Source organism: Sciurus carolinensis, chromosome 10, assembly GCF_902686445.1.
Source record: "Sciurus carolinensis chromosome 10, mSciCar1.2, whole genome shotgun sequence".
Taxonomy (NCBI): Eukaryota; Metazoa; Chordata; class Mammalia; order Rodentia; family Sciuridae; genus Sciurus; species Sciurus carolinensis.
In genome coordinates this window covers 10,226,356-10,239,323 of record NC_062222.1, presented here as the reverse complement: position 1 = coordinate 10,239,323, position 12,968 = coordinate 10,226,356, and positions in this window count along the sequence as shown.

Sequence of the window (12,968 nt, the reverse complement as noted above, 5' to 3'; positions counted from 1 at the left end):
GGACAGGCAGGACTCTCTAACCTTCCTGGAAGCCTAAGACTGTCCTGTGAGATTTTCCCTCTCTGTACCCAGAGAAGAGGAGCATCCTTATCTCTGAAGACAGAGGGACACAGAGAAAGAACCACATGACCAGGTCTTGCTAAATTGGTCTAAATTCATTACCCTTAGTACATAACCCTGAACATATTTTTAAACCTATTTTCAATTCTTCATTAAACCTCCACACAAGCTCTGCTTTAACCTCTCCCTCATGTCTTCATTGCTTCATAAATGTGCTAAGACATGTGAAATCGACATTAAATACTTTTGTATGTTTTTATTTTGTTAGTCAGTTTCTTACCTCTGGGATGCCACCTGAGCATTTTAAAAGCTAGAAGGAAAACATGTTTCCTCCCCACAATATATTCCTATTTTATACAATGTAGCTTTGCTTTCATTATCATGAAGTCAAGATTTTTTCTGTCTTTTCATGAGTGAGATTGAACTGCAGCTTCCTTTCATGTATTCTTTGGCTACTCTGGATTTTAAGATTATTCTAGCTTTCTACTCTGCAAATGGGCTTGAAAGAAACAGATTTATCTTTTTCTTGAATCTTGTCTTTTTACTCATTTTCATCTTAAACAGAGGTTTAGCAAATGCTTTTCAATTTCTTTAATGAGTTTTAAGGACATTCAACTCCACCTCTCCTCTGCAGTAGTCAGTTTTACTCATTTTTTTTTCCTGGGAATTTGTTTATTTCATCAGATTTTAAAACATATGTTAGGAGGTGTCCCCAAAACTCATAAGTGAGACAATGCAAGAGTTGTTTGGAAGTGGAATGGTTATGAGCGTTGCCACCCAATCAAGGTATTAATCCACTGATATGGATTAATTGGGTAGCTAGGTAGGCAGGGTATGGCTGGAGAAGGTGGGTCACTGGGGAGATACTTTTGGGGTTTATATTTTGTCCCTGGTGAGTAGAGAGCTCTCTTTCTTTCCCGGTGCCATGTCTCCTGTTTTTAGCTGCTTTCCTCTTCGATACCCTTCTGCCATGATGTTCTACTTCACTTCAGGTCCCAAGGAATGGGGTTGGGTCGTCTGTGGACAGAAAACTCTGAAACTGTGAACCCCCAAATAAACCTTACCTCCTCTACTTGTTCTTGTCAAGTCTTTTGGTCATGGCAGTGAAAAAGTTGACGAAAGCATTTGGTCTATATATGTGTGTGTTTATTATGCCAGTACCAAACCATACTCTTTTGATTACTATATGTATTATTGTACCCAGGATTGAGCTACCCAGGGGCACTTATCCATGGAGTCACATGCCCCTTTTTAATTTTTCTTTTTTTTATTTTGAGACAGAATTTTGCTAAGTTGCTATGTTGCTGCGACTGGCTTTGAACCTGCGATCCTCTTGCCTTAGCCTGTAGGGTTTCTAGGATTACAGGCATGCACCACCATGCCTGACTTTACAGTGTAGTTTGAAGTCTGATAGTATGATGCTTTCAACTTTACTAATGAATGCTTTGGCTATTCAGGAGTCTGGTAATTTCATGTAATTTTATATTTACACTTTTATTTGTTTACTTTTTCCATTTTTGGGGTACATTACAATTGTACAAAATGGTGGAATATGTTGTCATCTATTCATATGAGCATGATATAATAATATGATTTGGCCAATATCATTGCCAAATCATTTCCAGTATCAATTTAGAATTGTTATTCTATCTCCATAAAATATATCATTGATTTTTTTATAGAAATTATATTGAAAATGTATATTGATTTTTATAGTCTGAACATTTTATTAGTAGTAACTTTTCCAATCCATGAACACTGGGTATCTTTCCATTTATTTGTGTCTTAAATTACTTTTATCTTTCATAGTTTTCGTAATAGAAAAGTTTCAACTTCTTGTTGAAATTTATTACTAAGAAGTTTACTTCTGTAGATTTTATAAGTGAGCCTGTCTTGACATCATTTTGAGATAGTTCACTAATAATGTACAAAAATGCTTCATCTTTTTGCATGCTGCATTTATATCCTGAAACTACTACTGCATTCATTGCTTAGTTCTTGACAATCTTTCAGCAGATTCTGTTCATCAGGTCATGTCATCCGCAGTAATGTGCAATTTGAATTCTGCTTGCTTTTTTGCTCCTTAATCAATAGACTGGGCCAATCTAACTCAGATTTTTTTGGAGAATTTGATGAAATAAACTAACTATATAATGTAGCACAAAGCATGGAATACGGGTAACAAAATAACAGCAGGATTTTTTCATTACTACTTATAGACTCAGAGAAGATTATAACAAATATTGTAGTATTTTTGGATAGGAGTCTACAAAATGCCTAGTTCATGTTAATGACTCTAAGTTGCTTCACTTCCAGGTGTCTTTATCTTGAATTGTTCTATTTAACATTTTACATATTTTGATAAAAATGAGAGATACAACAGTATCTTGTTTCTGAAAGAGACTTCTGTTTTAGTCAGCCTTTTCCCTGCTGTGATTATAGACCTGACCAGAACATTGTAAAGAAGAATAAGTTTATTTAGGGGCTCACAGTTTTAGAGGTCTCAGTCCATGTACTGCTGGCTCCACTCCTTGGTGCTTCAGGGGAGGCTGAACATCATGGTGGAAGAGTGTGGCAGAGGGAAGCAGCTCACTGATAATTAGGAAGCATAGAAAGACTTCACTCTCCAGATACAAAATATATACCAGAAAACCACAGTCCCAATGACCATTTCCTCTAGTCACACCTTATCTTCCTTCAGTTACCACTCATTTACCCTTATCAGGGGTGAGTTGCCACAACCCAGTCATTTCAAATCTGAGTTTTCTTGAATTATCTCACACATGTGCTTTTGGGTGACAACTCACGTCCAAACCATAACAACTTCCTTTGCAGGAATTATCCACACTATCCAGGTACACTCTTGTGACACTACCTATTTAACAGAATCTCAAAGTATTTAGTGAATTTATGCCCAATTGTGAGTACCGAATTACAGAAGTACTTATGCTATTGCTATAAAATTGTCTCACCTGTCTATTGATCTAAAAACAGAGGTCTTTTCACATGTGTGAGCTCTTAGAATAATGTTCAACACACAATTTTAGTTTAACATTAATGTTAACACAGAAACAGAACCATGTGTCAAAATGTTAATTTTTACAGATGACGCTTCTAATGACTTTGCCTTGGACCTTTTTTAGGGGGTTCTCTAAATTTATAACAATAGTACAGTGTACATAAATTATAAAAATATACTACTTTATTAATTTACACTGGAAAATTTTAAATTTTGATATCTTACCACTAATTGCCCCAAAATGCAATGATGTAAACAAATTTTTTTTATACTTTAATCTGTTAAACTAAGAAAAGTAAACCAATTTTCCTGAGAGGTAATTCATTTTCTAGGACCCAAAGGCCTCAGAATTTCTGGTATATATATAAGAATTTATATAATCGAAAAACATTCCTTTTGAGAACTTGTTTGGTTAACAAAATGATTACAGTACCTACCTTGAAGTTCAGCTTCTCTGTGCGTGAAATAAGATTTAATTCTACTGTGGAAGTTTTGAAGAAGCTTTATATGTTACTGGGTAATAACAAGAAGCAATGCTTACATGTCAAAGTTAACACACTTCATTCAGGGGATCTCTATAAGTTTCTTTAAGACATATTACCCTTTAAATTTTCAAAAATCCTTTTTTTTCTCCTTTACCATAGAAGAATGTAATTATACCATCATGTTAAGTAGTTTAGAAGTTGTCAAACCTTAATATGTTTATAGTTATATGAGGAAGATGTTATTTTCATAAAATTCTCCTTTATGCTTACATTCCAGTAACTTTTTCAGTATATGGATCAGTTTCCTTGCCAAGAGTTTTGAGAAAATGAGTTGAAAATAAATCTTTCTCATCCATCTTAAAAGCTCTGATAAATGTCATCTGATAAATGTTCTCATCAACAGATTATACACTGATGATTTCAAAGAAAACTATATGTCAGTAATCTATGTGCAAACTAAAATGTACAGAAAGGCAGTCAGAAGAGATCAAGTTTTATTTTATAGCATTTGATTATGTTGTTATTTGTGAAGTTAGTGCCATGCTGATTTAGATCATGATACATATAAAAATTGGATTATTCAAGTTTCCCAAATATAATAAAACAATAAACTTCAGTGATACTGACAAATGTAATGATAGTATATTTATCCATGCACTGAGCAAGAAGGAGAATGTATTTCTAAACACTTTACATTGCCATAGCTTTGTTTTAGATCATACATTATATTTAATGTAAGATATAGAGATGGGTTGGCTTATCCTATGAAATTGTGTAATCTTTCTGGTATTCTGGTATAAATATATTGATAATTCATGCTTAAATATGTATAGTTAAATGAACACATTGAGAAATATACTTTGATTTTAATAATGTCATTATTATTTAACTGGAAAATTTTAACTTTATATTAATAATTCATTATAGATTATGTGATTAATACCCACTTACATATAAGAAAATATTTAAAATATCGTCATAAATTTTGAACCCATATAACTACCACTCATTGCATTTCACTGTTTAACAAAAGTAAGTTTATATTGGACAATTTTATAACACCTTTTTAGCTTTACATTATCAAACATTATTTCTATCATAATCATTTATCTGTAGTTAATTTCTTTGTGTCCAATTCTAATATCTGTGTCATCTCAGGGTATAATTCTATCAATTGATCTTTATTCTCACTATGGGTCATATATTTTGCCTCCATTAGTCTGGCAATTGTTGATGTTTAATAGAGTGAATTTTATCCTGTTGGGTAGTAGGTATTTTTATTCTCCTATAAATACTTTTGAGTCTTATTTAGTTGAATTACTTTGAAACAAACTGACCTGATTTTAGCTTTGGTAGGCTGAATGGGTGCAGTTTTTAAGTTTGAGCTAATTTTTCCCCACTATTGAACCCAAACACTTCTTTGTACATGGCCTAATGTTCAATCATCTGCTAAAGTGTCTCTTCATACACTAGGAACACAAGCGCCACAGCCCTTTGTAAGCCCACAGATTGTTTCTTGGAATGTTTTGAGGATGTTTCTAACCATCTTTCTGTAGTTTCCTCATAGACATGCATTTCTTGCACCAGCAGGCAGGGTAACATCGAGGGCTTCCTCATCTCTCCAACACAATACAAAGGTCACATTCTGTATTCTTGCTTGCCAATATCTGGGAACATGTGTGTGTGTGTGTGTGTGTATGTGTGTGTGTGTGTGATTCTTTAGGTATTTCAGGTAGAAGGGCAAATATTGTCATTATCACCACATGTTGATCTTAAGTAGAATATTTCCTTGCTAGTCTTGTTTGAACCATTAAGTACCATTTCAAAAGCAAGGTTTGTCCTGAACCTAGTATTTTCTTCTACATTCTTATTTCCTTTGCGGACACATTTTGTACATATTTATCATTTACTTTGTCTCCATAACACATTCAGAGAAGCTGATCTTACGTTAGGTGCTACAATTAAAAAAAAAAGTTCATTGACATGAATCGGAAATACTGCAGCTCTGTGTTCACAATAAATTAGACTAAAATAGGTAACTAAAATAACAACGAGGAAGTTCATCTTATATAGCGGTACATAATGATGATTTTTATTAAGCAATTTGATGTAAAAGATGCAGCAAATTGAAATTATGGAACTTAAAGATATTTGACATCAAAGACAACACATCAGAATCTATAGAATTCTATTATAGCTATAATCAAAGTATGATTCACAGAAATACACATTTTATAAAAGTGAAAGAAGGAAAGTAAATTAATATTTAATTAAAACTACAGAAAAAGAATAACAAACAAAAGGAAGCATAAAGACAGATAACACTGAAAAATAAAGGGTTAATCAGAAATACTTGAAATGTAGTACATTGATTTAATAAAGAAGAATCCTACAATTTTGAAGAATTAAGAGACAAACTATTAACCATCATAAACAAGGTAAAAGGGGAGGAAATAATAAATTGACAATTTCTAGAGAACATGTAGAGTACCAAAGCAGTATTAAGGCCTAGATTAGGAAAAGAGTTTAATGACATGAATTCTCATTGAATAAAGTTTAATAGCTGTTATGGATCTATGACAAACCAGAAAAAAGAATGAAAACAAAATCAATAATAATAAAAGAATCAATATCAGGTCCAGAAAGTTTCAAAGAAGAAATTCTATCCAAATTTTAAAGATAAGTCCTGATGCTCTATAAATTATTTCAGAACATTCAAAAGGAAAAAAATTCAAAATTTTTCTTTTGAAGCAAATGTAATTCCAAAACTGAGCTCTAGTTAAAATAAAGAAAAGAAACAGAAAGAAAAAATACAGGTGATCTCCTGAATTTCAAGGTGAATATAATAAATACAATATTAGTAAATAGAACTCACCACATTAAGAATAAAGAAAATAATACACTATGATCAAAGGGACTTATTCCAGGAATGGAAGGTCATTTCGATATTTGAACACATCACACACTATATGTAAAGATCTAAGAAAATAATCATATAAATATTTCAATAAATCCTTAAAACTGGCAAAATTAAATATTCATTCAAGATAGAATTCTCAAAAATTGGGAATATGAGGAGCACTTATTTGCATATATATACTGAAAGACATCTTGCTCAAAATGAGTAAAGATAATAGATAAACTGGGAGAAAATAGTTTCAGTGCATACCATGGAGGAAGAGTAAATGACACTAATGTATTAAAATGCTCTTAAAAATGAGGGACAAAGGACTGAAGTTCAATAGGAATAGCACAAATACAGGATAGAAATTTCACAATAAAAAGAGATAACCGTTTCAAATTTTAGCCATAAAGAATAATAAAATTATGGCATTTGAAGGCAAATGGATGAAATTGGAGAATATCATGCTAAATGAGATAAGCCAATCTCAAAAAACCAAAGAAGAATGATCTTGCTGATAAACCAATGATGATACATAATGGGGGGTGGGAGAGAGGCAAGAATGGAGAAAGGAGGGACTGAATAGAGGGAAAAGAGGGGTGGGAGGAAAAAACAACAGAATGAATCAAACACCATTACCCTATGTAAATGTATGATTACACAAATGGTACGCCTTTACTTCATGTAGAAACAGAGAAACAAGTTGAACCCCATTTGTTTATAATAAAAAATATATAAAAAATAAAAGTAAAAAAAGATAAAAAAAAAAAAAAAGAGAGAGTGAGCAATAACCAAAGACTGAATGTTTTCACTGATGTGCAGATGTTAATCCACAATAGGGGAGGGGAACTAGAGAAGAATAGTGTCACTTTAGATCAAGTAGAAGGGAGTGAAGGGAGATGAGGGGTTATGGGGGTAGGAAGGACAGGAGAGTAAAACAGACAGTATTACCTCATGTACATGTATGAGTGCGTGACTGAAGTGATCCTGCATTATGTACAGTCAGGAAAATGAGAAATTATTTGCCATTATATATGATTTATCAAAATGCATAAATGCATTTGTCTGTCATGTGTAACTAATTAGAACAAATAAAACATTAATTTAAAAAAGAGATATAAAAATAGTGTTTAGTATTGGTACCAAAATAGACAGGTAGATCAATGGTACAGAATAGAGGACATGGACACAAACCCAAATAAATACAATTTTCTCATACTAGACAAAGGTGCCAAAAATATGCAATGGAGGAAAGATAGCCTCTTCAACAAATGGTGCTGGGAAAACTGGAAAACCATATGCAATAGAATGAAATTAAACCCCTATCTCTCACCCTACACAAAACTCAACTCAAAATGGATCAAGGACCTCGGAATCAGACCAGAGACCCTGCATCTTATAGAAGAAAAAGTAGGTCCAAATCTTCAACTTGTTGGCTTAGGATCAGACTTCCTTAACAGGACTCCCATAGCACAAGAAATAAAAGCAAGAATCAACAACTGGGATAGATTCAAACTTAAAAGCTTTCTCTCAGCAAAGGAAACTATCAGAAATGTGAAGAGAGAGCCTACAGAGTGGGAGAAAATCTTTGCCAACCATACCTCAGATAGAGCGCTAATTTCCAGAATCTATAAAGAACTCAAACAACTCTACACGAAGAATACAAATAATCCAATCAACAAATGGTCTAAGGAAATGAACAGACACTTCACAGAAGAAGATGTACAAGTAATCAACAGATATATGAAGAAATGTTCAACATCCCTAGTAATAAGGGAAATGGAAATCAAAACTACCCTAAGATTTCATCTCACCCCAATTAGAATGGCGATTATCAAGAATACAAGCAACAATAGGTGTTGGCGAGGATGTGGTGAAAAAGGAACACTCATACATTGCTGGTGGGGTTGCAAATTAGTGCAGCCACTCTGGAAAGCAGTGTGGAGATTCCTCAGAAAGCTTGGAATGGAAACACCATTTGACCCAGCTATCCCACTCCTTGGCCTATACCCAAAGGACTTAAAATCAGCATACTACAGAGATACAGCCACATCAATGTTCATTGCTGCTCAATTCACCATAGCCAGATTGTGGAACCAACCTAGATGTCCTTCAGTTGATGAATGGATAAAGAAACTGTGGCATATTTATACAATGGAATATTACTCCGCAATGAAGAATGATAAAATTATGGCATTTGTAGGCAAATGGACGAAATTGGAGAATATCATGCTAAGTGAGATAAGCCAATCTCAAAAAACTAAAGGACGAATGATCTCGCTGATAAGCGGATGAGGACATATAATGGGGGGTGGGAGGGGTTAGCATTAGGTTTAGGGTTAGGTTTAGGGTTAGGGATAAGGAGAGCGGTAAGAATGAAGGAAAGAAGGACTGTATAGAGGGAAAAGAGGGGTGGGAGGGGTAGGGGGGAAGGGAAAAAAAATAAACATCATTGTCCTATGTAAACGTATGATTACACAAATGGTATGCCTTGACTCTATGTACAAATAGAGAAACAACATGTATCCCATTTGTATACAATTAAAAAAAAATAGCGTAGTACAAAAAAAAAAATTAGTGTTTAGTCAGAGGAAACAAAACTCAAGGATTCATAACTGGTAAAGTGCTAACTCAGAGGACGGACACCATTTTTACCTCAAAGACTGGCTGGAAGGAGGAGTAACAACACCTCAATTGGGGTGGCCAGGAGAAACCAGCTGTTCCACTCCTTGGGGTTGGGGATATATGCTCCACCCACACAACCCTTTTGGAGGAGGAGTTGGTAAAAACCCCAGTTCTAACTAAATCCAAAATGACTTAAAACTATTTTAAATTAAATCTAAAAATATTTTTAAATAACATATGAGAAATATTAGCTTAGTTATGAATTTGGGGTTTTCACCTGTTTTGGGTCTTGCCTTTATCTATATCATTATCTAGGCTTTGTGCTATGAGGTTCCTTTGGGTATTTTATCTTGCGTTCTATTGTTTAGTTTTAGATTCCCTGTTTTCTCCAAGTCTAAATGAGTTTTCTTCTTTGGAGTACCAGAAAATGTATGGGTAGGAAGAAATGGCTCTCAGCTGCATTCTTAGCTCCATGGCTGGAGGGCTGTCTTTTTGAAATACAGAATTTCTGTTTCTAAAGAGCAAATTGGTTCAGACAGCCGTTCTCCCTCTTTTGTTTCCATGTGAGAAATTCTTTTCTTTTCCAGACATTGCTGTTGGTGTTAGGTCCTGTCTGCCTTTGACAAGCTTTCGGTGATCTTTTGCTTTTTCTGGGAACTTTTTCACGAGTCCTTTCATTTCTCTTTCTCTTCTCCCCAGTACTCCTGAAATTTAGTTTTGTTCTCAAGTTTGTCTTCAAACGTCAGCCTTTCTAACTGATCCGTAGTTCTCGGGGATTGGCTTTCTTTGACCCTCCTTCCTACTTCTACCTTCTTATCACAGTTTTAAACACTTATTTGGAGGACACACCATGTTAAATTGTGAGATTTTTTAAATTCAAAAATCAATTTTTCATTTTTATCCTCCCAGTTTTCCTCCTAGGCTAGGATCTTCTCCATTCAGGGATGACTATTTTTAGTATTTTAAAATTTTCTAAAGCTTATAGGTACGCAGGTAAAGCAGTGTCTCGTTTTGTCTTCTGCCACCACCAGATATATGTTGTAGCATCTTCTGCAACAACATTCTATCGTGTTTTGGCCAAGTTAACTGAATAATGATATCTATGAAGATTCCCTCTATTCCAGGTTGTTCAAAGTGTCTTTTTCTGATTTTATCGTTATCATGATTTTTTTTTTCTTTAGCTTTTTTAACAAGTAAATTTTGTTATTTAAAGGATTTAGAGGAGCATTACAAACTATACTTGTAAGATTATAATAGATGAAACAATGTATTTCTCTTCTATGTTATGAATCATGAAGCTTGAGTATTGATTACATGCTGGGCAAGAAGATGCTAATGCATTTAGCTGCCTCCCATATGTCCTTTATTTTTAAAATATTTCTCAAGTATTTTAAAAGTTTATAACATCTGTTATGTAACTGTAACACTTGGGGTGATTTTTTTCTCTGTTGTTATGTAAATGTATCTAAAACTATTAATCATTTGATTGTTACATCTTCATTTTCATTTCTGGGACACTTGCAATTCATCATGTCTTTCTTCTAAAGAAAGGGACATAGTTACTATTTTCCCATGGTAATTTTATGTTTCAAAGTACCTGCCATTGTTTATTTTAATATTTAAAAGCAAATTACATGACACTAATGTTAGGTCATTTATTCTCTTCTTCATTGTTCTATAAACAATGCTCCCATTCTTCTTATTTCCCACAAGAGGCCTTTATGGTTACATTTGCTAAAAACAAAACAAAATTTCAAAAACTTCTCTACGGGTCTAGTTGACTTTTGTTAGAAATTCATGAACTGGCAGCTTATCATCCATGAAGGACACAGGGTGCTTTGATGAGCTGAGAAGTAGTTTGGCTTTACAAGTAAGAAAGGGCAGCAGAAGCAGAAATAGGAAAACAACAAGAAAAACCCCCAAACAAACAAGCAAAAAACCAGACTGGTCCATTCAGTGTCACTTCCCTTGTATGACCAAAGAGGGGTCTCCTTTCCATTTCAGCTCAGGTACCCTGGGACCATTCTGATTGGTTGCTATACATGGGTCGTGTTGTGTACAGCTCTCCTGTTTTGAAATTTATTTTCCATTATGTGTCTTCGAGCACAATCACTTCATTCTGATTGGTCTTGTTTATTGAACAAGGTCGAGGTCTTGTCTCCTCGAATAGGAGTTTATAGTAAAACAACAACTCTTCCATAAAGGAAGGATTTCTGTTACTGCACAGAATGGAGAATTTCCCTCAGTATGATAATCAAGGATGTTCTTCAAATTTCTCAAGTTTATTCCTTTACTCCTTGTGAAGTTGTGATGCTAATAGAACCACAGAGCTCAAAAGCACTTGCTCAATGGACTTGGTTTTCTCAGAGGTACTACAATGTTCACAGCAGGATGAAGAAGAGACTCCATTGTTGGGGCTCATGGCTACTCAACATCTCAATTCAGTCCTTATCTGAGGAACAGCACCATCATTACTGTTGTTATGGAATTCTGTATAAGATTTCCTTTGTATTATGTTTCCCTGGCAAAACATTTAAAAAGCAGAATACTACATATGGTTTCTACTTAATCACTCTGTATGAGTAATAGTTGTTCAGAGCTCTCTGTTTTAGGAAGTGCTTTTACTATATCGATTCAATTAACTGGTACCCAAATCCTTGAGATAATCACTATCATACTGAATTAACTTATAAGAAAATTAAGTGTTATGCATTATGCTGGAGTCAGAGTAGGTGAGTAGGAGTCAAGGAAGAGGTGGAGTATCATTTTGAATAAAGGTCCTGGTGGGATGTGCTCTCCAAGTGTCAGAGAATAGGATGGGATTTCAGCAGTTTGAGAGCTGACAGACTGTGGTTTTGCATGCTGACACACAGCAGCTCTGCTTAATGACATTTAACCATAGAGACTTGCAGTGGCTAACAGGTACCTGTACCAGATAACTGCAGTAGCAGAAGCAGGAAACAGAGTAACGGGGACAGAAGAACCCACTTCAGGCTTAGTGCAGTGAAAGTCCCCGCTAAGCTGTTGACAAGCTTGTACCCATTAAGGAATGTAGAATGCCCCCTCCAATAGAATTGTACCAACTCTCTGACCTTGATGTACCCCAAACTTGCTTATGCATAAAAGTAAAGGCCCTGCTCCACTCAGGGCTTAAACTTCTGGGATTATCCTTCTGGAATGTGGCACCACTAATAAGTATTGCTTCCAGATCTCAGTGTCCTGACCCTCATTTTCCACTACACAAGATAGATGCTTCCCAGAATAGGTTCAAGGAGAAAAGGGGGGCTTATGGAGCAGAGAACTCAAGACTTGTGCCTGTATAATTCAAGTAACAGTACTGGAATTAAAGGCTTATTCTAACTAAAATATTGTTTTCCCTATACAAATGTGAAAAATATTATTTTTAGTAAAATAAACAATGTCATCATACAGCTGTTTGGATCCTGAAGTATAAAAAAGTTTACTTATTGCTAGCATCTCTATATTTTATATGAATGCCACCACTTTTTAGAATTTTTAAGGACATAAACACATAGGCAATATGGCCTTTAAAAATGAGATGTGTGTTAAAATAAGGTTTTGAAGAGGTATAAAGCTCTCAAATGTAATTAGATGATGAATTTTCTCTGGAACGCACATCTTAGCATTGCTATTTTTCATACACTCATAAGACAATATGAAATGGGTCATACTGAGTCACCGAATTAAACATTCAAATTATCCTGTATCTCTAGAAATAGCCATTACACAAAAAAGAATTTCAGATTGGAATAACCAGAACTAATTTGCTTATTCATTAAAATGTGTCCAATGTAGTCTCTGAATTATATCAATATGGGAATGAGAAGCATACTTAAAAGGAACTCAATTAGCAGTG